Source organism: Rhyacophila brunnea, unplaced genomic scaffold, assembly GCF_057557595.1.
Source record: "Rhyacophila brunnea isolate RB1 unplaced genomic scaffold, BYU_Rbru_1.0 scaffold_18, whole genome shotgun sequence".
In the NCBI taxonomy this organism is placed as follows: Eukaryota; Metazoa; Arthropoda; class Insecta; order Trichoptera; family Rhyacophilidae; genus Rhyacophila; species Rhyacophila brunnea.
The window spans coordinates 38,905,835-38,928,435 of NW_028232837.1; the positions used below are offsets into that span (position 1 = coordinate 38,905,835).

The 22,601-nt window shown below is 34.0% G+C and overlaps 1 protein-coding gene across 1 annotated transcript in view; it reads right to left on the reverse strand.

Annotated features, from left to right (window-relative positions):
* Positions 1-22,601, reverse strand: part of Root (ciliary rootlet coiled-coil, rootletin) — a 131,010-nt gene that overhangs the window by 89,388 nt on the left and 19,021 nt on the right. The window lies entirely within an intron of this gene.

Sequence of the window (22,601 nt, forward strand, 5' to 3'; positions counted from 1 at the left end):
CAGCCAGAGACTGAAATAAACGTCGTACGTATTAGACTTATCACCGCAACCGATTATTTGATTAGATAGGTATTTACATTTAGGTAATCATTTAAATTCAAGTATTTGCTGCTTTGTGAGAATGTCGATAATTCAATTTCAAATATCAATTTCCTAAGCGAAGATGATCATCATTTAGGTAGAGATACGAGTAGTTGCTAGTGCCATTTCACCTAGCAACCGTTCTAACTTTTATTATCGTTCAATTTTATAATAATGTCATGAGAAATAATTAATAATTATTAATATTGCCGTAGTCCTGCGTTTTTGGAGTTAGAATCCTTATTGAGGATCTGAAAATTTAATGTAGGTAGGTATTTAGCGATATTGGCGAATTACAAATGAATGCACTTCAAAGTCGACAGTTTATAATTTATATGGTTTCCTACTTATTAAATGTCGAGACCTTCTATCAAATGTATCCATTTTGTTAATTTGCATGCACCCGTGTGGTTTTAATTGAACGATTTACAAATGATAACGCCCGGGGTACGGAAACTCATCTATACAGCCAGAGTACATTTAAGATCCTGATTGTTAATTAAGTTAATACTGTATCCGAGTAGCAGGGTAATATTCTTGAATGATGTCATGTGAGCGAATGATAAGTTTTCGTCTTTTTATGTGAGTTAAAAATTTAAGCAGAGACATATTGTTTAGTTTTGTAGTGTTGCTAATGGCACCGCAACCGAAATGGTTATCAACTAATAAGACGACCTGTAGAAATTAATATATTTTAAATTACCGTTTCGTTCTAAAATTTACTGATTTACGTGTAGAGCGAAAAAAATGAAATCAAATGATTTCTATCGCCAATTTTCGATAACAACAGTCGACTTCGGTAGATAGGTATGCAGGTCATCACTTAAAGGTGCCTAATTATGTTATTTTAATGTTAAACCAATCTGTAATCTTTAAACAGGTAGGCACATCATAGGGGAAGTGAGGGCGCATTGTGCCACAGTCACAGACACAGTGGGCGATTTTTGTGATACTTTGATTTTGTGTTTTTTTTTGTTTTTTTTTATATTTTAACTACCTACCTTTATTTCTTTTATAATATGTTAGCATATGTAAAATACAGAATTACCTACTAAATAAAAATAAGACATTTTTATATTTTTGTGATAAAAAAATTAAATTATTAAATAAATAAAAAAAATCAAACTAATTTTAGTGTAGATTTATTGTAGTTTTCAGGAGCTGAAATGCTATTAGCAAAACCAGCGATTCCAGAAATTTTATTGATAACTTTCTTTAAAATAATCAATAGGTACATCGAATAATATTAAAATATATTTTTCAGTATTTTATGTTAAAAGATAAAATCACAAAAAATGTTTAAAGTGTGCGTTTTTGGCAGTTCAGTTTATATTAGTACATTGTACTCGTATTTTATAAACATTTTTAACGATACACTGTAATTTGATACCTAAGTTAAAAAATGATAAAACGATTTTTGAAAATTTCATAGTATTTTTTGAATTTAAAAATCATCGATTTTTATAAAAAATAAAAATGTGTAGGTATAACATGATTTAAAATGAGAAACAAGATAAGTACATTGAAATTAAACATATTTCAAAAATAGCCTTCAATGAACCTGTGAAACTACATTTTATTGATAAATATAGATATTCATAAAATACAACGTACTAAAATAAAAATATAGCCTATCGATTATTTGAAATGAAACTTATGAATGAAAAATATACTAAATTGGTAGAGGTTTTAAAATCACTCCCGTGGCATAACGATAACCCACCCATAAGCCCTAAAAGCCTACTCGCGGTAGGCAATGCATAACAGTTGGAGTTTTGTATGCTGAAATAAGTACTGATAATTCTATTTATGTAAAGACTGACTTCGTACTCACAACAACTGAGACTTAGACTTTTCCATACTCAAGATAATACCTCCTAGGTTACCGAATCTGCCCTCTGTATCAAATTCAAATTTTATTGTAAATTTTATAATGAATATGACAAATTATAAATTAAAACCATTCATGACATGAAAAAAACAGGGTAATATGAGTAAATAATGAAAATCTAAAATCACCTCATGTAAGTGGGATATATCAATATCCGAAGCGGTTTGATTGAACATAGGTAGTTATTGTCCTCCCAATAATTGGCATTAATAATTATTAATGGCAGGTTAGTTCTGCACCTTGGTATAACAAACAACGGATGCCGCCGATTTCTAAGATAATTATCAGAAACACATTTACGCAGCGTATAAGTAAAAAAATATGTAGCTAAATAAAGATCCCTTCTAAACTTTAAGCTACAGTATGTCAGCATGCCTAGGAGAAAATCAGTCGGATAAAGCCACGGATAATATCCATACAACGAAAAGTAAAGGAGTCTCAAAAAATGGTCCTGGACTCTTTCCGCCATAAGGCTGTACTTAAACTGATGCGGGGCCCAGACAATAGAGCAACTTCTGCTCTCACAAGTCTGCTTCTAACTAAGGAGTAATAGAGAATTTTGAATATCGTACTATCCGAAAAGACCCGGGAAGCACCTACGCAAGATGAAACCCCACATTTGTAGAACCTTGTTACAAATAGTAACCATAGTATGGCTACTAAATGTCAGTGCACTGTCAAACATAATGCCAAGATCCCTTTCAGATTATATTTGCGAGAGAACTCTGCCTTGCATTACACATTGGAAACACAATACTTGTGAGACTTTAGTAAACGATGAAATTGCATTAATTAATATTGCAGTCCAGTTTGTTAGACATGTCCCGATCTTATATCTATATCAAGCTGGAGTTGACGACAAACATCTAAGATCAGATAGTCATCAGCGAACAACAAAAACATAGCATTTCTAATTACCAATGACCTCAAGTTTGAACCCTGAGGGACACCAGAAAATGTTTAAAATTTAATGTCAAAAGAAAATGTAACTGATGGAGGATGTACGATATGTATTGTTTTTTTTTTACTCAGAATAGATAATGCTTGCGTAGATGGACCTGAAGTGACCATCGAATGCTTCTGATGTCCAGTCACCTTTTCGCCCTTCCAAGTCATCATCGAATTGGCAAATCCACCATTCCTTCTTAATGATTTTATATAACCTCAAAACGATTTAGGATTTTCACGAATGCAATCCTTTACAGATTCCATAATGCGTTCTCACTCTCTCTATTATAGAAAGCTTTAATAACTTTCACTTGATTTGTATGTACCTACGTTTGGACGAAGACAACGCTGCGTTTTCATTGTTGGATGAAATTGTTATTTTTAAAAAAATATTATTTTTATATAGGCATATTAGTAGTAGGTACCAATAATAATTTTCCAGAATTTTTCAGGGGGCGATTACTCAACCGCGAGTCAAGTGAGCTTAATATCTAATCATTTGTACAAGTACCTACATTGATTAGTACAAATAGTTATTTACAACGGGCCCGTTTATTTCTCACACTATTATAAAATAGTAAAATTTTGTTTTTAGAAACACCGCATGCAGGTCCAGGTGTGCACGATTGACAAGTGACATGATACAACAGCAACAGCTGACAGCGATGCGGTTCTGCAGTTGCTTACAAACCAGCCTCGTCATGATAGTAATTAAAGTGTACATAGTGGTGTAATTATTGTATTTATGTATGCTCATTTCACACGCTTATCTCGTCAAAAGGCAGATGACAGCTCTCGGTTGTCACGCAAGTGTGTCAAATGTAATCGTTCACTCATCGCTAATCAAATCTCTACCTATATCAGTGGATATCACAATCACAACGCGACCACCTGTTTTCGTTCTCACCAAACAAAACGCATTATAAACTAATAGGCACAATCGTGTGCAGTGTTGCCAGCTGTCATTTACAAAAATATGCCATATAGGATAAGAAAATAAGCTAGATAGCAGAAAAAATGGTAGATTTTCTCAAAATTCAAAAGTGTCTAGAAACTGGTATTTCAAACAAATATGTTATAATTATTCTTAACATCGTTTTTACTGAAACAAAGATCGAAAAGAATTTTGTGTTTTACAACTAATAAAATAACGCATAAAATGAATGCAGATAAGAAGTTAAGTCATTATTTTGTGTGTAGCATAAAGCATTTATTTTCTTTATAGCATATAATGTGCAAAAGAACAGCACGTTTATTTTCAAGCGAATCTGTTATAATATCCTAGCTTTATGATGAAAAGTAAAGTTTTAAGCTGTTTGTGGTTTCCAAATACCTACGTTAGATTTAACGCCATGCGCCAGATGCAAGTTTTGGAAGTTAGATGCTTATTCAAAAATGCTAGATCTGGCAAGAAAAACGCTAAGTTGGCAGCTGATCGTGTGTTAGTCGATCATTTTGAAGTTAAAGCGATATATTTTTTAAGCATAAGTATTATAGTAAAACAATAAAACAATGTATGGAGCTTAAATTTATAGATTTAAATGACTTTCATCGCAATGAGTAAACATGTTGTTTAAACCCAGATTATTTGAGTTATCTGTAATATTATGAAACGTAATAAAATAAATTATCATTCATAATATTTTTTTCAAATGCTATTTTTCTTAAGTCTTCACCGGATTATGTATTCACTATTCATTGATCTATGCAATGCACTATAGCAATGGGTAAGTGATGTGATGTGATGTCGACACTACTTTCTATAATATTAAAACGAATGAACGACAATTCAGGTTTTTTTTTCTTGTATTTACAGTACGGAGCACACGATAGGTTACTGATACGTCTTAATATTCACATTTTATTGTTTTTTTTTATTATTATTAATAACCATGTCCTTGCTTTTTCGTACAAGGTGGTTGTTAGTAATTTTGAACAGTCACAAACACCCAGGATTTGAGAAAAACACATAAATATTGTGTCCTCACCGGGAATCGAACCCAGAACTCTCGGGTGGAAGGCCAGCTGATTACGCACTGCACCACGAGAGCCGCCCATATTCTAATGTTGATATTTTTTAATAAGAAAAATACTGATTGATTAGTTTACGTTTATAATAATCATACACACCGTTTCACATCTTATATTTCATAAATTAAAAAAGATGTGACAAATTTTATTTCACGCCCAGCATTGATAAACGAAATTAAAATATGAGGACACGGTCAGTACTTACGGGGGGCATGTCTGTCGTTCGACGTCCGTCGGCAGTCCTCCGTGTGACAGGCGGTCCGGTTGAGTCGGCGTCGACCTCACCCGCAGAGGGAAAAATCAAACTGAAACCTCCCTCCCGCGAATGCGTCCCGCGATGAAACAGCTCGGGGTTGAACTTTTCTCCCGCCGCGAGATGCCAAACTTTCAGGGGCGGGGGGGTTTCGGTGGAAAATCCGCCCACCGATGACTGCGCGGGCGGAGGCTTTCCGAATAATCGTCGTTCGAGCGTTTCCCAGAGGGCCGCGCCCCCAGCGCTCAGCGGCGCCCTCGAGCGTCCTCGCGACGACAGTTCTGCCATGATTTGTTAATTAAAAATAATTGTACATCCGCTGACGAGATGCGGGCATAATTGCCGTTGTCACTTTACACTAAATCGAGGTAAAAGCAGCGTGCGCCCCTATATAACATAATCTTTTATTCATTAAAATTAAATGATAACTATGTGTGTGTTACGGTTGTTTCGGGAGTTCAGGGAGATGTTAGCGCCTATGCCCTACGCCAGGGTTGGCGAACCTTTTTATGTACGCGTGCCAAAATTTCCCAAATATTATTTTTCGACCGTCTGATGTGCCGAGCAGTTTTTAATGGAAAAAATACTTAAATTACAACTAGTCCAGTCAAATTAGACCAAAAAAGACGTTATGATTGCAAAAGGTGGGGTAGAAGATTTTTTTTCCTACTTGTATATATGATAATAAGTAAGAAAAAAACGAGTTTGCCAATTCGGATGACTTCGGCACAACTTTTGGCGGGCAAAAAACCGCAAAATTTTGGGATTTTTTTGGTTTTTCGCTTATATCTCAAAAATTGTCGATCGTAGCAAAAATATTGTCATATAATATTTTAAAGCTTATTAAATTTCCTAAAATTTTTATATTATACATTTTTTTCTTTCTCTCACCGTTTATGAGATATTTGCTGTTAAAAACAGTATATATGTAATCGAAAACACGCGTTTTAGTAAAAAATAAAACTTTAATGAGAAGAAATACTATTTTAAACTTAAGATCTTACAAATAAACAGTTTGGGGTTACAAACTAGACTTTATGGTCAATGGGCCCAATATTCCAGATGGTGCGTGGGGGTGGGAGGAGGGGTAGTGGGAGTGGTAGAAAGAACCACACTCCAATACCCCCACAAGTACCGCTGGTGCCACGACACGAATCAGTACCACTTTTGTTTTAGTTTAGTCTCCATCGTCTTTAAAATAAAAAAATATATTCTATTTTTCCCATTGTATTTAGATATGTATTGATCGATTAAAATATGTTTAAAGCTTTAATTTGATAATGAAGTATAATGAATTTCTACGCCTTCCCCCTTAATGAAAATAAATACTAATCTAAATTTAAAATTTTTAGTAATGGTAGCAAAACAAATGTTAAACCTACAGAATTTTAATATTCACCAAAAATCTTATTTTTTTAACCGTTTCTGCCGCTTTGGTCGAGGTGGAGTAGGCAAAGGTTGTACCTCTTCAAAGTCTTGCAATGCAGCTCCCACGTATGTATTTCATCAGGGCTGGCATCTGGATTGTTCAATACTGTGACCATTTATATCTGTATATATATGTATATAATTTTATCTGTATATGGCCAAACAGAGAGGATGTTGTATCACACCCATTGAACGGGTGTGTGAAAAGAATGGTACGTGGGTATTTAAACGATTTTGACGAGAACAACACATCTGGTTTACTTCCCTTTCCAGGTTTTCGAAAGAATACGTTATCCAAGAATTGTCCCCTTGCCAACATCAGTACAAGAAGGTCAATATCTTCACCTATTATTACTACGCTTTTGAATTCATGTGCTTTTAAAATGTCAGTAGTCACAAATTAAAACATCGGCATCCTCTTCTGCCTGGTTCACTTATATGCCAACTTGTAAGAAAAGCCTTTTTTTAGTATTTTCGTTGCTCAAAAAAAGTTTCTGGTCCACCTGATTGACAGTGTTTCCTTGAAACAGGGTGTGATTTTAAATTTATACGGCACAATCTTTCTACAAAATTTGTCCCACTATATGCAGCATTGGATGGTTATCCGTCAAATACAACTTCAATTTGAGACTTATAGTGTTTTGTCAAATAATCCGAATACATCTTCGTAATGTCACCAAAGGATGAATTTCGGGATCAAACTACTTTATGTAGGAGATGTCCTCCATCAGCCACAATAAACTGATTGTTAATGTTGGTGCCGTGAGTCTCAATGCTGGTGAAAGCCTTGTAGAATAACGATTTTGTCCCTTTTCTCATACCCTGTTCTGAAAACAGTGACATAGGGTAGGGTGCTAATTCATATGTAAAGAATTGTTGCAAATCCTCCTCCGTTTCTTTACATATACATATTATTTCAAATAGGGTAAGCGGATCAGCTACAATAACTTTAGCGCTTCCTGATTTCATACTACCGCCAACGGATGCAATGGTAACAATTTTGTCTTCTCTTTTGAATTTAACATTGTGAAAGTCGACTATTCTATTAATACCTTTTAACCCCTCTTCTTGAGAATTATAGCAGTTTACTGCTGTTACTCCAACAATCCCACTACTCAACGACATTATCTCGTCGATTTTGGGAAATGGGTAGTGTAATGACAGCCATTCAAGAAGCTTACTTGAGTCAGCATTGTCTCGGTCAATACGGGAACTTCTCACGTCAACATGCTGTTCCGATGATTCGGACTAAACAATACAGAATGACTCAATTTCATTTCATCATATGTTCTGCATACTGACCATTCCCAAAGTCCATCTGATTAGAACACTGTCAGTTATGCCTCTGCACTGTGTTAGACCTCCATAAATCTTCATTGTTTTCATTAATGTTTGTTGGATGGTCATATCCGACCAAATTCCACTCTAGTGTTTGTCAGAGCGACGTATCGTAAAATATCCTCTGCTAGTAAACTCCTCAAATCCAGCAGCGTTCATTTATCTTTCAGTTGTTGCATATCCTGAAGATAAAAATGGGCACTTTTAGCGTAAAGAAAATGGCCTGCTGCATGAAAGAATGGAATCATTTTTTCAATACTTTTCAAATGAAGGTTCCAGTCACCAGTTCGTTCGGCCTGAATAAAGTGTTTGATGAGAGTTGTCATTCGAAAATACTGTAACCATAGCTTTCCAGTGGGACCATTATTTTCTAGCAAATACATCGCTTTTTCAAATTTATTTATGACTATTTTGAGGACAGTATCATTGGAATGAGCGTTTGATAACTCCGTTCGATCAATACTACTAGTAAGGTGCACCTACTTCCCAACACAATACACATGTAAAGAATAAACATAACTGCGCGCGCGATGGAGACTAAACTAAAGCAAAAGTGGTACTGATTCGTATCGTGGCACCAGCGGTACTGGTGGTGATATATGAATGTGGCCCTTTCTACCACTCCCACTACCACTCCCCCACCCCCACGCACCATCTGGAACATCGGGCCCATTAACCATAAAGTTTAGTTTGTAACCCCAAACTGTTTATTTGTAAGATCTTAAGTTTAACATGGTATTTCTTCTCATTAAAGTTTGATTATTACTAAAACGCGTGTTTTCGATTACATATATACTGTTTTTAACAGCAAATATCTCATAAACGGTCAGAAATAGAAAAAAATGTATAATTTAAAAATTTTAGGAAATTTAATAAGCTTTAAAATATTATAAAACAATATTTTTGCTACGATTGACAATTTTTGAGATATAAGCGAAAAACCAAAAAAAATCCCAAAATTTTGCGGTTTTTTGCCCGCCAAAAGTTGTGCCGAATTCATCCGAATTGGCAAACTCGTTTTTTTTTACTTATTACCATATATACAACTTGGAAAAAAAATCTTCTACCCCACCTTTTGCAACCAAAAAGTACAGATTGACTGGACTAAACTGAGTTCTTGAGATTCTATTTTTCGTCGTGTTTCTAGCCGAAGGCACGCTTTTTATTCATTGTTTTCCTTGTTTACATTAAACGTGATGCTTATTCTTGAAGATATTTGCCTGCTAATTTGTATTCAATACGATCTGTCATTAAATACATGAATTTGTCATTTATACATCATTTATACATGATTGATAAATATTATTGGTACAAATAATATTTTAAAAAGAAAATAATACGCATGAATGTCGTCATTATTTTTCCATTTTGAGTATTTATATTACGCGGTTATTAGTATTTTTAAAAAAATGTTATAGTAGCTATTTTTTTTTTCTTTAAAATAAAATATTCGCGTGTCATGCAAAATCATCTCGCGTGCCATAGGTTCGCACTCACTGCCCCTATGGTGACAATACTTTTCCGATTGGAGTGTTCATGTTATGATATTTTATATTATGATGTTATCTTTATTTGTGACTCAACGGCGTATATAGATCTGGATCTGGTGTACCTATATTTACATTTTTAATCGATACTTTACTTAGGTACTAAATGTCTTTAAATACTTTTAATCAATTAAAAGAATAGTTTAAAAGGCGGCATATTTTATGATACAAATTATTGTTTTCATGGAATACGTTAGGTTAGATATAAATATATAATTTTATTATTTGTCATTGAGCACTTTCTGGTTCGGATTTGCGGACCGTCTCGCGTGTTCAATATGGACAGCACTTTATTACGCGACATTGGGTTGTCAAATAGATTTTCAATTAGGCACCCATCTCTCCTCTATATTTAAGTAGGTACTGTCTGCTACGGCTGATGTCTTTAAACATCACCATCATCATTCAACAGAACAGAACTCACGTTTAATTAAAGTTAAAATTATAAATAAACCTATCAATAAATGGAGCCTAGTTTCTCACAGTAAAATAAAGATAGATTACATTAGAATCATTATGAGAATGGGAAGCCACAGTTCTTAAAACTCTTTTTAAAAACTACCGAACATATCGAAAATATCAATGGTAAGCATAGGTGAGCACTCTTTACAAATAAGCATCATTTAAATAATATGCACCTATTGTTATTTGATGCAATTTTATTTTTTATACAAACCAAAATAAATCAAAAAACCCTAACCTAGATAAAAATATATTTCGAACTTTATTAGTTTTTTTTATTTAGCAAACTGTAACGCGTAAAAAAATTTGTCGTTTTATGCTCAAAATGTTCTATTTTACTTAGTTAATGATAATAATATTAGGTACAAATTCGAGTCGTCTATCATCAATATTAATAGGCAATGAAAATTGTAATCATTTTATTGGCGGACATCATGATGATTTATTACCAGAGCACTCCTCGTTCACCTCCTTAGGCCCGTTTCAGACGGGACACCGGTGTCGCGCTCAATATACTATAGGAGGCCTTTGTATTCGAATAAGTGGGCCTTTGTATTATGTTTATGAACGCCCCAGAGCTAATGAGTCAACGCGTGTCCGGTACACCTTTTCGTCGGCCGCTACATTCTCAAGCCGCCAATACACTTGTTTTTATTACCGCAGCCAGTTTTATGTTCTAATTTATAACGCGAAATTATGCATTGACTCATAAGCTCTAGGCGTTCATAAACATAATACAAATGCCCCTTTATTCGAATACAAAGCCTCCTATATTATATCGAGCGCGACATCGGTGTCCCGTCTGAAACGGACTTTAGAGTCCGAGCGATTTCTATTTAGGTATTTCAGATTGATAAAATGTTAATGCCATTCTACTCGTATAGCAAATGCCAAATATTCAACAATCAATAATTGAAATACAGTTTTCATTGCAAGTCAGAGCCGTGTCTAAATATCTGTATGCGAGAGACAAGTCCAAATAAATTGACAACTTTACAAAAGTACGAAATGTTTCGCGGATTTAACATATTTTTGGTGATGAGATTTAAGGTACCTACCTACCAATATTTTTCGAATATATATTCATGGTCTTTATTATTAAAGATATTATGAGTGACCACTAGTTATCATGGTATAGATATAGAAGACGAAAAATTAAATTTTCAATACAATTTTAAGTAATTTTCACCGAATTTAGACATACTGCTGTTTACCTCTCGCATTCGGATATACCTACATATACTCACGGTGGGGTTTCACCCTAATAACAAAAATATAATTCGCACGCGGGGCTAAATATTTGGCACTCATGGCGTCGGGTCACAAACATTTTAGATTTGAACACTCCGAATAGGTACCTACTGGGTTAATCCACCTCGGGCACAATGTTGCTATGCTCCAAAAACTATGATTTTATTATTTAGCCTAGTTTTCTTCAGATTTTCAAAAAAATCCAATCTATTCTAATCTGAACTGTGTATTTTTTTTATCAACAGTAACGTTCTCAATCCCGGAACCCGTGATGCCGTTCGATTCGATGAGTCCGAGATGGACTTCGCAATAATATGATTTCTATCTGAAACAATTTAGTTGTGTGAACTAGAGAAGCACGGCTGGTTAATTTCTCAATAAATCCGTAGCTATATAAAATATATCAATATAAATAATTTCCCGATAGTTATATTATAATATATATATTTTAATATATAGATGAATTATCTGCTATCATCATCATAATATGACACCGGTGAAATAAAAGATCGATGATAGGTATGAAAATTTCATAATCACAGTTAAAAATATGACAGTAGGACACATACAAAATAAATGTATTATTTTTATACTTAAATACTAATCACTAAATACCAGGTGCGGATGATATCTGTATAATTTTTTTCATGATTACACTGGGACCTAATATACGACAAAAAGATTTTAAAGGCTATTTTATGCCTGCGCAATATTTACTTGCCATCCTTGCGCGCATTAATGCCAGAGTGAGTTAAATGCGAAGGAATGTAGGATTAAGATTTGAGTGGATTCACTAGACACGGTAACATTATCTGCACTGATGAGAAATTTAATACACTATTATTTATGGGACAATATATTATGTTATTATGCAGGTGCATAAGCTACGCGAAATAATAATATTATAAGAAGTTGCAATTTCTCGGATGATAAACAATTTTATGAAAAGTACACATATTATAACGTTCGACAGTTGCTACATCGTTGAAAATGTCTTTCCGACTGAAGGAATTTTCAATTTTTCACACCATACGAAAAACCAATTTTCATTAAAGTGAAAGTCATCATGCCCCCCTTGAAAAGCAATCGATTCACTCTATAATGATGTTCTGACAGCGCCTTGTTCAAAGACTAACACAAAATAGAGAAGTGAGTACATATTATATGAAAAGTTCGTCGGTAAAATTTATTAGTACCTACATAAATATACAAGTAAAACTATGTCAGTGTCACAAGTTTTAACCACTCCGAGAAATATTTTTGATTTTGATTTTTAATACAAATTATAAAATTGAATAATTTTTGTAAGGAGCTATTAGAAAATTCTTATGGTCAGTGGATACGACTTATCGAGAAAACAAGATCAACGATAAGAAAGAACTGGGTATTTGATATGCACTTACAGGGATATGTATTTGAGAGGTCTGAGATGCGGTGTAAATTACCCCAATTGGGGGGGGGTTTGGGTCGAAATCCCGAAGGTCGGAATCCCGAAGGCCGAAATCCCGAAAGCCTAAATCCCGAAAGCCGAAATCCCCAAGGCCGAAATCACGAATGCTGAAATCCCCAATGGCCGAAATCCCGAAAGCCGAAATCCCGAAAAATAAAAAAAATACAAACAGCAATAATTGTGCAATATTGACACGTATCTTGAATTGCGCAAATTTTACAAGAGAGACTTCGTGATTTCGCCCGGCACCCCAATTGGGGAAACAATAAAAATCTTGAATTTCTCCTTTTGAAACATACTGGGACTGGGTATGTTCTTGTCCGAATTATGTATGTTTAATAAAACGCACAGACAGCCGAGCAGTTACCGCGTCGGCTTATAATACCGCGGGTCCTGGGTTAGTATCCCGGGCCTGGAAAATTCAAATGTTGTTTTTAAATATGTGTTTGGACCAGAGTAATGGACCTAATAGGTTGAGCAAATGGCTAACATCCGTTTCTCGTAAAAACAAAAGTTTGTTAATACAACCTCCATCCTGTTGAGACCCATATGATTTTCTTAGGATCGGACATGGTAAAAAATAAATAAAAACGGTTATATTCATAAATGTTGAAATTAATCGTTAAATTTGTGTCGAATTGAATTTCAGAACAAAACGGATCTGTCGTTTTTTTGGATGTAAAGTGGTGCAAAACGCTTTCAAAGTTGCACACGAAAATTAGCTGATATCTATTTTTCCCTCTCGCGAAGAAACGCAAAAAATAAATCGGATGAACCACGAAGACCGTACTTATACAAATTGTTCTGACATCAAAAAACCCCAATGCTGGTGTTATCGTTTCGAAAATGAAAGAAGACCATTTCTTCGAAAGTGATAAAACAATATTATTTTATTATTACATTATGATTATACTATAATCTTTTTCATTTAAATTAATAAAGTGTACAATATTTTTATAGGATTTTTATTTGGTGTGCAGCGAAACAAATCCCCCCCTCAGAATGCCATCAGGTAAAAAAAATAGCAGACACCGGGTGAAGTTTAAAACTTAAAATTATTTTTTTATGGTGTGCAATACATACTTTTTATATTTACGACTTCATACAAATAGATTAAATAAATTATTTTTAATATAAACGCTGCGTTTATTTTCTCTTCAATTAACCGTCAATTACATTGAGCTTCTTTACAAGCTGTTTGTTGGCGAATTTAAAAGCGGGCGATTCAGCTACTGCGATTTGATGATTACACACAAAACTTTCCATTCGCTGAGAAGCCACAAGCCAGCGACTATTTTGACAGAACGTAGTTCGTTTTTTTACCGGGAGGTTGCTACTGCGCTCTACTGTGCAGGCGCAGTAGGCCCACACGCTGGCGTGTAGCGTGTAAAGTTGACCGGCTTTCAAATTTTCTCGGTAGAGTGTTTACAACCTGCTTGTTATCTTGTTCGATGATTACACTGGGCGACTTTACAGGCAGATTATAAATTCGCCAACAAACAGCTCGTAAAGAAGCTCAATGTAATTGACGCTTTAATCTCTAATTTTAATAAAAATCAACTATATGAGGTAATATCGTAAAATCATATAAATTGTAAAGAAATATATTTAGGGTAATACCTAAACAAATTCCACGACCCCTCGTTTAGGTGGATGTATGTTTGATGAAACAGTATCCCAGTATTTTCTTTCCCCGGATCTCAGGATAAAACATTCCGGATTCCCTGATGCCGATTATTATAATAAGAAAATATTTTCATTTTGACCTCTGTGAGCTGTTGTTTTTATATACCAATCTTAAGAACTAATATCAAAAACGATTAGAAGAAATCGCCAATGGAGTCTCCCAGCTGGATGGTTTAAAAATGCGAATTATTTCATACTGCTTAGGTACTCATCAGATATTGAGGCCGAGTCCGGCAGACAAATCTAAATACATTTTTGTATCTACCTAATTAGGTTTGATGCTTGTTACATTAATTTCTCATTATTGCATCAACATTTAGAAAATATTAACATGTCCAACGAAAAGTCAACAATTATTGTTAGTGTAATATCGAAAAAATAGGATTTTCGAAATGTAGGCAAGTAGGTATATTATAGTAAAAGTATTGAATACCTAGTTATAATAATATACATAATAATATGTATCGATATTTTTAGTATACAATGCTAGTAAATATGCCGGAAATGGGAAGTGGTTGGCATACAACCTTCCATGCCGATCGATTTGAATCATTTAATATGCGGAAATGATATCACAATAGTTTTAATAAGCAATTTATTTTATTTGGCATACCTACCGTTCAAAATGCTGCGTGCCTGTTTCTTGACAGCGGTGGACGCATCACTTTAATATAAGTAATAATATTATTTGAAGATATTTTTATTAAAACAATGTTAACCCATCAATACCTACCTAAATTATTTTCGTTACCATCGTCAGAAGGTAATTGAAAATGTACTAATCGACGAAAGCAGTACTGGAATAATAGCTTAGGTACTGAAAAAAAATGTAAAATCAATAATAACGATCACAATCCATATAACTTGGGTATTAATGTCTGCGCCTACGTGAACCACCGAACGGTGCGTTCGATCTCCCGCTCGCATGTAAACCCTTCCGTCGTAGCAATAATGTAGAAGACATATTATTAATATTATTGCGCGGGTATACAATATGCATACATAGGTACATGAAAATGCAACCACAGACGGCGTTAATTGACGCGCAGACTCAGTTACCTCATTCAAAATAGTACTTAGGTATAAATATATCCATATTCACGTCAGATGGAGCATATTATTGATCTCGGGATATGACTAATTAGATCATTTTATGCAAGGATAAGACGTTATATGCATTCGTCCAACGCTGAACACTATGAAGGGAGTGTGAAATCGAACCATCGAGACATTTGAACCAAAAAGTTTTAAAAATTATAGTAATTTTACATTTATTATATGCTATTGGATACATCACCCTAATCCTAAAAGAATCATGTAAGCTTCCCAGAGTGAAGGTTGTATTAAGAGATTTTTGTTCTTCCGAGAAATTGATGTTAGCTACTTGCTCAACGCAATGCATTCGGTGCATAATCTGAGTCTAAACACACATTGAAAAACAATAAAGTGGAGCGAACATAATGGAGGTTATACTTAGGTACTAATACTTTTTTACGAGGAGCGGTTGTTAGCCATTCGCACAAAAAACTGCTCCATGGAGTGGATCAAACACACATGAAAAAGGATATGCATTTTTGTCACCCGCGTGTTTAGGAGTTTTAGGACAGCGACTTATGGCTTTACACAAGGGCGCTCTGAGACTTCCAACTAACTTTTTCATTGTCTTGAAGATGACGTCCACCATGATTAAACCAACTGATGCGTATTGAGTCTTGTATTTTTTTTTAAATACATATCGTATAAATGGAGGCTTTCACGCTTCTTTTTACAAGTGTTTTTGGGTTTAGTCTAAAATTGTCTCACGTACCTACTCCAAAAATTATTTAGAAAACTTTGCAGATTTATAAATATGGATGTTATTAATGAAAAAGAAAGAATAATACGCGTCCACCTCAGACAACAAATGCCAATCGACGGAGGGGATATAATAATATGTATGACACGATTGCTCGATAATCAAACTGACATGGAGCGCATTTGGGGTCTGAATAGCATTTTCAAAAGTGACCTCCAGTTGCGCCTAAGCGTAAAGTGTTCGACTAATTATGTATGTAAAATATGGGGCCTAAATGTGAGAAAAATCCTAAAATCATGAGTAGCACAACGTAGCATGGACATGTAATGTTGGGCATGACGCGGTAAGATAATAAAAGCAACCAATGGATAAAGACGCATACAAGTATGTCACTAGAATTAATAGAGATCGCCGAACTGATTAAATGGCAATGGGCCGGAAATGTCTTTCAGCTTCCACCCGCTGGAATCATGTAACAGTCGGCATTAAACTACTACAGGGACTTCCTAAAGCCCGATGGATCTGTGAACTCGTTAAATTCGGTGGACGTACGTATGAGAAAAGAATTAGGGTCCGAGAAGCGTGGAAGGAGCCAGGAGATGCCTTCATCCAGTAGTGGATCGGTCACGGTTGATGATGATGATTCTCATAAAATAATATAGAGGCACGCACACAATAAATATATTGCCGGCTATATCGTACGACATCATAAATTAATAGCGGAAACATAATAGGTAGATACCTATATATAATAATATAAATTATATAGGTAAGAAAAGTAGGTACCTTGATGAAAGAAATTTTGAAAGCAAGGAGAGTGACGTCGCGGGCAGGCACGCAGCGCCAAATTACACGTGTCACTCGACTTCCTTGTCTAAAATGCCCGCCAAAGACAAATCCCGACCGCGTAAACGTAAACTGTAGCCGTGTAGCGTCTTCGCTGTTCTATTAGGGGTGTCAGTTGCAAAATCACTTATCTATATTTTTTATTTATTTTTCAACATTTTTGTGAAAAGCTTTTTTGCTCTTTGAATAAATACATTCCTATCACGTGTTAGTTAATTAATTACATTGGGACTGCATCTGAAGAATAAAGGTGCTCTCGTAAAGTTCCCTGCGCAAATATTATCATTATTTAGATAAACATTATCTATCTACCTACATTACAATAAGGGTGCATGTTGAAAATCACGTTCACGTCTATAAATCAGTGTACTAATGTGTATATTATTGTAGGTATGTGGTTGAGAAATGAACCTTACCTACACAGAGCTACCCACTACCCACTGATCACACACAACACAATTAATTAGTATGATGCATATTTGATTTCGATTTTAGATGAATTTTTTATAATTACTATAGTTTTATAAATACTGCTCTTAACTACGGATTAGTGTTTAAACTAATTTTATGTAAGTAAATTCAATGTTTCAATGCACTCAAATCACAACAAATATGTCACTGTTTTATACAAACGAAAACATTTCTCTTGCTTACGCAATGTTATTAGGGATTGCAATACTGAATGAAAATACCAATACCGGTATTTCTTATTGAGTACCAGTATTAATACTGGTATTCGTGTAATTGGTACGTATATGATAAAAACAAATGAATCTACCAATATATAATATATATATACAAATCTCTTCAAAATATTAATATTATATAGCAAAAATATCTTAATAGGTAAGTACATAATATGTAATTAATCTAGGTAAAATATGGTAGAGATGCGGATGTTTACAAACGTCTAGTAATTGATTTTTTTACGGCCACGATCACCGAGCGTCGCGACGGCTTATGGCGCCGTGGATCCCAGGTTCGAATGGAATCCTGGGTTTGACAAATACACATATTATTGCTTTGTGTTTGAGCCAGATTATGGACCTAATAGGTTGAAAAAATCTGTTGATATAACCTCCACTCTGTGGGGGCCCATATGATTTTCTCAGGATCGAACATGGCGAAGTAAGTAGCAATTGAACTATTGGCACTTTCTTCCTCGAATGATCTTTCAATAAATTTATATTATTATTATTATGAAGTTGCCTTAGATGTAAGAATATGTGCTCCACTGGTAATACCTACCACCTAATGCTTTATTAGCTTATTGCACTTTATTTAAATTTCTTAACATTTATCCAGTAAGAACTAAAGCCAAACACAATACTTTTGCTCACTTTTTTGTTAAAAAAAATATTTATCCATTATTGTATAAACTACTCTTTAGAAGATAAACATAAAATAAATAAAAGATAAAAAGAACTTTTTATATACCACGTTTTTAAATTTTCTGTTGAATCATATAAACTTGACAATTATAAGTATTAATAAATTCTTTTTTTGTACTTGATAGAAATACTGAATAAATATAGAATACTGAAATGTCATTTTGACATTTCATATTGATTTCCATAGTAACGCACGTATATATTAATATTTTAGTTGCTAGGGCTGGACACACAAGAAAAAATTTGTACTGGACAAACAAGAATACGAGCTAATAAAAACGTGGTAAAATAGACATAGGCAAGTCCATTATAGTGTATAATTATTATTTCATCATGAAATATTCGCCACTATGGCTTAGGTTGCTAATGATTATACAAATGGACAGTATCAAATTTACCCAGGATTTCAGATACATTTAAAAATACACCTGCCAACTTCTAAAACTCGCGAGTGACTGGCGAAAATATTTGGATAAATTTAAAATTACGAAACTATGTACCTAGATAATTCAAATGTAATTCGCAAATCTGCACGTGTCGTTGCTCATTACATTAATTTGTCCAAGATTGCACGTCGAAGATCAAAAAAAATTACAGTAGGTACTGTTGAAACTTTGATGTTGTTTCCAACCAGTGAGCTGCATTTTTTAATGGAAAATATTTTTGGGGTTATTAAGTTTAGGTAGCTATTTTTATAATATAGAGCAAATAATTATTCTCGATTTCCCGCCATTCGAGTAACTGCCACCCTAAGCGATGCTCGATAGGCCTACTCCCACGGGACGTCACTGGCAATCACTGGATGTAAAAGGTAGGAATCATTGTTACATGTCACTAAAAGTTCTTTGTTCTTGTTCTCGTTAAAGTTCTTGAGAGTGAATCTATTGTCTGGGCTCCGCATCAGTTGAAGTACGACCATATGGTGAGAGGGTTCAGAAGACATTTTTGACTTTAGGCTATATGGATATTATTGTCTGTTGCTCTATCTGACTGACTTTCTCTTAGGTATGCTGAACATACTGTGGTTTAAAGTTTAGAAGAGATCTATATTTATCTACATATTTTTTTCCAACGTATACACGGTGTAAATAGAAACTCTGCTATTCTTAGAAATCGGGAGCATCCGTCGTTTGTTCTCCAAACTAACCTGCCAATGGTAATGCTAATTGGGAAGGTAATAACTGTGTTCAAACAAATCGGTTTGAATATTGATATATTCCAATAACTTGAGGGTGAGTGTAGGTGAACGTTGTATTATGTATAAGTTTTTAAGATAGGGTCTACTTAGTTCACTCGGTGTGGTTCCATGTACTTTTGTTTTTTCCCTCAAATGACCTTGAATTTTTATTTAAATATTGTTAACTTAATACTTTTTTATGACATATCGTGAACGCTTTAACTTTGTAATGTTCATGTTCAATATATTTAAAATGAATAAATTTGAATTAAAATCTCTCCAGCAAAAGTACTTGACATGATCATGCACAGCCTGAAGTTACTTACAATAATGATTGATCATCGTCGATTTAAGGCAAGCCGATCATAGGAAACTTACCTGTGACTAGAGTTGGGTTTCGGGAATTTCCGGACGGGAATTCTCGAGTAATTTTCGAGATTTTGAATCCCAAATCTCGAGAATTGAAATTTTTAACATTTCGGGAAATCTCGGATCTCGAGAATCTTTTCTCGGGATTCGGGATTTCTTTATTATCAAATATTAATTGAAAAAACGATTTTCTATATGAAAAAAGTGGACAAAAAACACAAAACGTTCAAAGACTGATCGGGGTATAATGTTTGAGGCATTCACGGTTGTTTTTTATCTTAGTAGATTTTTGGGTTTCCGCCGTGTGTCCTTCTTCCTTCTTTACTCGACGTTTTGGGCTCGTTGCAGAAGCCATTATCAAGAGACGATATGTTTTATGATGAAAATGTAGTGTAGGTATGTGAATGTAAACGTTGCTGTGCACACGGTGGAAACCCAAAAATCTACTAAGACTGATCGGGGCATTTAACACAATTAAGCCAAAGTCGACTCAAAATGAGCGCAATTTTTGCAACATTAGGGAATTTTGTGTATCAAAAGCGTACGCGATTCTCAGACGCAGCGATTGACAGTCTGTATTTTTTGAAATTCCATTTTAATAAGTAATGTTTTGAAATATTTTTGTGTTCCTACTTCTATTTTGTTTGTCTTCTTACATAATTAAAAAAAACATGTTTTTTTGGAATTTGTCTGTTTTTACGATTTTAGGATTTTCACAGGTTTTTTTTAATGTTCCCGATATCTTGAGGATTCTCGAGAATTCTTTTCTGGAAATCCCGAATCTCGAGAATTCAAAATTTCATCATTTCGGGAAATCCCGAATCTCGAGATTGAGATTTTCTCGGGAAATACCCAAATCTACCTGTGACCTGATGGTACCTATTTATCGAGGGTGCGTTCGTTCCCATAATCCCATTTTCAAGCGATTCGCCTATGTCCTATGCCTTATATCTTCAAGTTGTTTCAATTCTTGATCTGTCTTGCATTCGCCAATATAAAAATAATAATATAATGTAATACGGTCAATATGCGTGATGAATGTTTCTCCGTGATTATTTTTATGGCACAATGTAATGGAAAATAATCAAAAAACTTACTGGTAGGTACATGAGAAAAAATTTCAAACACGATTGTGTCAAATGTTGAAAGAATATCTTCGTGTAAAAGAAAGTAATCTAAGCAAGCAAACGCGCGATCAGAATAATTGAAGCTCCTAGTTTCAAAAGCCCCTAAAACGGTTTTTGAAAAATTTTGAGGTAGATATGTATTTAGATGAATATTTTTGTTACCGATATGATGGCCAAAGACTGAACTTGAAAAACGCCAAAAACCGTCAATACGTATGATCAAAAATTAGGGTAATTTGTAAAACCGCTAAAATGGTTGGGTGTGCTTTTCAAATATATACCCCTAAAATGGAAAGCCAAAATACTCTTTAGAATGTAACAAATTAAAAAATAAATAAGTACATAAAGTTGACAGATTTAATAGATATGATTTTTTCTCATTTTCCTCAAAACTAGGTACTTACCTAAAATCTTTTTTTTTTTAATTTTTCTTAGAACTACCTAAAATCGTTTTAGGGGTTTTTGAAATTAGGCGCTTCAATTATAGATTGTCGACACTCCACTCCGACACTCCACAGGACAACTAATAACACTAATAACAATAACACATTTATTATTTTATCGTATTACCTACCAATCATCAACAATTATTTTTTATAAATGGTTAAAAACACATAATGTCTCGTTATCAATAACAATTAATTATTGTGTGCCTATTTGTCAAATTTAAATAAACCTATACGATTGCCGATGTGGTTCTACTTACATTTTAATTTTTGTAATACTTACCTACAATTATTCCCAAAACACATGATGCCATGGCGCCTTATTATAATCCTCAAATCATTTTCAGAGGAATTAAACATAATAATTATAAGTAGATAGGTAAACAAATATAAAAATCAATATTTTCAACATGAACCGTAAATTGCAGAGTTGTTTCTCCATTCGAATTATGCAGGCCTGGATTTACGTTAAAAGGGCTAAAATGATGTACTTAAATTAGTTACATACTTACGTTTTAATATTTTAAGAAATTAGGGACACCGATATTATGTATTATCTTTTATCATAATGACCGTTGAAAAAGAAATTCGCCGCCGGAGTTCCGAGCATGATATTTTTTTGCTATCGCATGGTCTGACATGCGAGTGCGACTATAATAAAAATATGTATGATGATTGATGAATATTATGATCAATGGTCATTAAATAGGCAGTTAGGCACTAATAAATTGTATGGTACAAATTAATATTATTATTATTAGATATTAATTGAAAACTTTTCTGTAGTACCTACCGAAATGTTGACAAGGTTGAGTACCTACTATATTTTTAATTGTAGATACTTTAAAATTAAATAATAAAATTTGCTTAGTACGTAACATACGTCACATACGTAGATATAGGTTCCTAATAATAATTAATTACCTACCTATACTAAATTCCACAAGCTAGTTTTTTTTTAGTTAAACAGCTATCGACTAATTTAATATAAGTAGATAGGTACCTACTATTCATACCATTTCATTTTCAGAATACATTAACTGATTAATATGTTATTTTTTTCTCTTTTGAAGATGATTTAGTT